At 29.2% G+C, this 4,863-nt stretch overlaps 1 pseudogene; it reads right to left on the bottom strand.

Annotated features, from left to right (window-relative positions):
- Nucleotides 1-3,419: 3,419 nt before the first annotated feature.
- LOC121206243 (protein C2-DOMAIN ABA-RELATED 4-like) lies at nt 3,420-4,863 on the bottom strand (annotated as a pseudogene).

Below are 4,863 nucleotides of genomic sequence, written 5' to 3'. Positions count from 1 at the left end.
AATTTTATTGATTTTTTAAAAAATGTTTTATTGATTTTTTTTGAATTTTTGAATTTATCTATATTTTCTTATGTTTTCTAAAAAAATTATTTAGCTTTTCTCTCTCTTTTTTTTTGAATTTTTAAGCTTTTTTACTATTTTTAGAATAATTAAAGAGGAAAATATATGTTGTTTCTTTGTTTGCTCACGTGTCACATTCTAGTTTGGCCACATCACCCAATTGTTCAAAAATTAACGGTATTAGCCATAAGAACCAATTTATGTAATGGAAGCCAACCTTTAGAACTAATGTGTTCCAAAGAAAAGTCTAAGGGTTAACTTAAGAGAAATTACTAAATTCAGGGGCCAGTTTATATATTAAGCAATTTAAAAGTTATCATTCATTAATTTCATGTTTCTATTTTTTTTTTTTTGAGAAATAAACTTTGTAAACAAGCAAAAGAAGAGCACAAAAACTAAACCTAAGCCAACATGCTTATTTTGTACACCCTGTCCCATCATCCTCTACTAACAACAACACTAGAATTCAAAGCATTATCAAATGAAAATAAGATTAAGGAACGAGGGAAAACTATTACACTCAATGTGATCCACACAAGATAAGGCTATCTTAGCAAGACTATGAGCTGCCTTAGGACAAATTATGGAGTTGAGAAGCAATAGCTCAACAATCCATAATCAACAAACCAAAATCCGATAAATCTTTTTTACTCTTAGTAATCGCAATAATTACCTAAAGACACTAAGATCCAACTATGATGTTACTTATATTAATAGCTTGCAACCAATAAAAAACTTCAAGAAGTGCAAACACCTCAATTAAATTAGGCACCAAATATAAACGAGAATGACAGGAAACACTTTTAGTAAAAATACCATTCAAATTTCTGATTAAAATATGCTATTAAAATTTTTTTCTTGAATTTAATGAAAGTATTGTGTAAAATAAAAAAATTAAATAATAATTGAATAATCTTAATGGATTATTTTTAATCAAAATTACTCAACATTAATTTAGGAAAAAAAAATGGTGGTACGGCCAGGAATGATTGGTTGCGTGGATTTGAATAAAATTGAGAGACAAATGGATTGGTCCTAAAAGTGAGTAAAAGGTGAAGCATGCGTTTTGGAAGTTCAGAGTGAAAGAGTTGAAGCAAAGGGAACAAATTCACTCACTCCAACCATCACGCACTGCAATGCCTTTCACTCTTCCTTGTTTTAATTAATTAAACTATTTCTAATCTTTTCTGAGTAGTTTCTATACATGAAAAAAAGTTCCATTTACATTAAATATAAAATTAAGTACGTACACGTGGATATGTTTATGCAAGGTTTATAAAATAGCCTTTAGGCTTAAAAGATTAAACTATGATATTAGTCCCTGTACCTTATGAAATTGTGAATTTAATCTTTATATTTTAATTTGATCAATTTTTTAGTATTTGTACTTTTTGAATTTTTTGTCTTGACCCGAACAATAGCAGTTAAATCTATTTGTTTAAATTTAATTACTTATCATTTACTGTAGATTTAGTTTATATTCTCTAATTGGGTCATTCTAAGTTCCTATATTTTTTGAATTTTGAAATTTCATCCTTGATGCAAATGATAGACACTAATCCATTAACTGAATTTTTAGTGAATAATATGTGGAAAGAACAAATTGACATGACATTATACATATGATAATATATTTTTTTGCATCAAATATTAGAAATAGTAAAACTTAACTTAATAAATTTAATAGTTATTATTTAGTGAGCACTGTAATTTATAACTTTGTAATCTTAAATGTTGCAATATTTATTTAGAAATGCTATACTACAGTCAATGAACATTGTGTTAAGATGACAATACACTATTTATTTTTATTTCGAAAATAAGCAGCAAATGCAATATTACTATGAAAAAAGGATTTTGGTAAGTCATTCAAAGAATCCATGTTTAAAGGGAAGTTTCTCTAAATATATTTAGGATGATGGGAAAAGTATGAAGAAATTATTTTATAAATCCTTCCTATCATATTATTTATGATTTTTTAATTATTTAAAATATTTTAATAAAATTTTATGTTATTGACATATGATTTGATAATTTTTATCTTGAATCTCAAACCTCGAGCTCAAAAATCATGAATCTTAAAACTTAAGTTTAGAATTTATGATTTAGAATTTGAAATTTAAAGTAAAAAAATACTAAATTATATATTAATGACATGAAAAAAGTGTTTGAAATATTATTAAATAATTAAAAAAATTATAAATAATGTGATGAGAAAGATCCATAAAATAATTTTTTAAATGCATTTTAGGACAAAGGATAAATACAAAGTTTTTAAGTGAAGTTGATTTTTAAACTTGGAATATTTGATTTCAAATTCCAAAGCTGATAAAAGGATAAAACATGAAGTTTAAATGCTAACTTCCTTGTCTATATAAAAGAGCCATCCACCACCTTTGAAGATATTTATTGCGATATTTTCTCTGTTGTTTTATTTATTTATTTGTGTGATTATTGCCTTCATAAATAAGAGTGTTTAAAGACAGTGAATATAAATAATTGTGTATAATATTTAGACTATAATTAGCATTGTGTGAGTTGAGATAAATTAAGCATAAATTATTTGTTGTACTAAAAATTGTTTAAGAAATTCATTTTCTAAATAATGCTCTATAGACGTAGAATTATTAATCTAAATTCACTAATAATTTTAATCTCTCAATTTAAATAAGCTTTCCAAGTACTATTTCTAAACCATAATTGACCTTCTACTAATTAAACTAAACGTGGAACGTGTTAATCACCTTGAATAAGCTCAACTCATCCAAACCAAAAGAGAAGATATAGTTTGTTCATTGCTTTTATATATATATTTACAAAATTCATTTGTTCAATTGCTAAATAGAAGGATAAAGGAGTTCACTAGTACCACTTTTGGGGTCTATGGGAAGAGGCCGAGGGTGACGATGGAAGGTGACAAGAAGAGAAGATGTAAAGATGAAGCTAGAAATTTATTTTAGGGAAGTCAAAATTGATTTTAAATTTTTTAAAGAGTCAAAAGTATAATTTCATAATTTCATAAGTTTATTAATTTATTATTTTAGAATTTTTAAGAGGTTAAAATTGAGGGACTAAATTGTAATTTTACTATTTTGTGCGGGCTAAGGTCACCCTTGACACTATAATCAAGGTATAATTCAAGCAACACAGAGTGAATTACGGCTTAAGAGAAATAATCAAGGTATGACGCATTTAGTGGTTGAATGGGTTAATGTAGGTGTAGAAGCTGCTACATTGTCATGGCTTCTCAATTTCCAACTTGTGTGGAACAAAATAAAAGAATTCCAACTTTTGATCCTCGTAGACATTGATGGAATTAATAGCATGCTGATGAGTTGCAGCCCCGAATAGCACACAGCTTTCAAATGAATGGAAGTATTATATAGAATCATCACAGAAAAATACAAGATATGTGTATAGAAGAACATTTTGCCAGAGATAGATTCTGGCAAAAAACAAAAATAGATTGTAAATACTTTATTCGGCATCCAAAATGAATGGCAGGGCAGGATAAGCTAAGACATGTTCAATCCTATATAAAGCCACAGTTCGGACAGAATTTTGACTAGTAATACAACTGCTAAAACAACTTATAAAATAGACCAATGAAGGTCGTGATCATTGTAATAACTAGCAGAGAGTGAAAGAGCAATAATTTATGCAGTTGGTGTTGGTGTTGCTGAGACACCTTTACAGCCAGGAACTTCAATCCACTCGAGTTGAAGTTCCACCTCACCACACTCCACATTTCTCAATCTGAGGCAAAGGTCTTGGAGTACCTTCCTTCCTTCAATACAACAACGCTCTCTTCAGCCAAGCAGTTTTTCCTACATGGTTGCACTTTGGCTAATATGGTTCCATCTGGGAAGTCTGCATAATCCATTCTCAATGCCTGTACGAATGCCTGTATGTCAAACTCTGCATCTCCATTTCGTCATCCATGCTAAATGTGTCATAGTCAAACACTGTCTGCATTCAAACCACCAGATGTCACATTTAGATGAGATATAATAGGTAAGAAGCATGATGATTATGCATTGGTGGACTTACGAGCTTGATTGGCTCCCCAGGATCTGTAATGGGAAGAGTTAAATCTTCATTCCATACAGGATTAACATCCTTATTTATTACTTTAGTCTTCAACCTCTGCAACAAATATAAAATTAGAACCCTGATTAACATATATACTAGGAAAATGAAATGGTTACTTTCTTTTTCCAATTTTTTGATAAATAAACCCAAATTTTGTATTTTTTTCATAATTACATAAAAAATATTTAAAAGTAATTATTGGTACATTAATTGAAAATTTAATATTACTTACCAAACAATTGTTTTAAAATGAAAAGAAAAAATATGAACTTACGATAAATAAGTGGATAATTTATATATCAATTTTTTGTTTGAGGTGAAAGAAAAACCTGCGTGCCCATCCGAACAACAACGTAAGGGTCGCTGGTACGGACATCACGAACAGCAAGGTTTATGCCCCGTTTGACGTGAATCCTCAACAGACCCATCAACTCGTCCATGCTTGTCATCTCTTTGTTGCCTTGTTATTTTTTACTTTGTAAATTTCCCCCTTCTTCCAAATCCAAAGGAAATTATCTCTTTGTCTAGAAAAAATAAAATTTAATTAATATAACAGATAAAGAAGGAAAAAGTTAAATTCTTTAGTCCGATTATGTGGTGGACGAGAAAGACTCCTTTTGGATTTTATCAAGGTAAAAAATAGTGGTGGTGAGACCTAGCGGGTGGGAGAATGTGAGGTTAATATCAGAGAAGGATGACCGGTAGAAGCGC

The sequence above is a fragment of the Gossypium hirsutum genome, chromosome A09 (assembly GCF_007990345.1).
Source record: "Gossypium hirsutum isolate 1008001.06 chromosome A09, Gossypium_hirsutum_v2.1, whole genome shotgun sequence".
NCBI lineage: Eukaryota > Viridiplantae > Streptophyta > Magnoliopsida > Malvales > Malvaceae > Gossypium > Gossypium hirsutum.
Note: the sequence above shows the minus strand (reverse complement) of the source record. Positions and strands in the feature narration are given on the sequence as shown.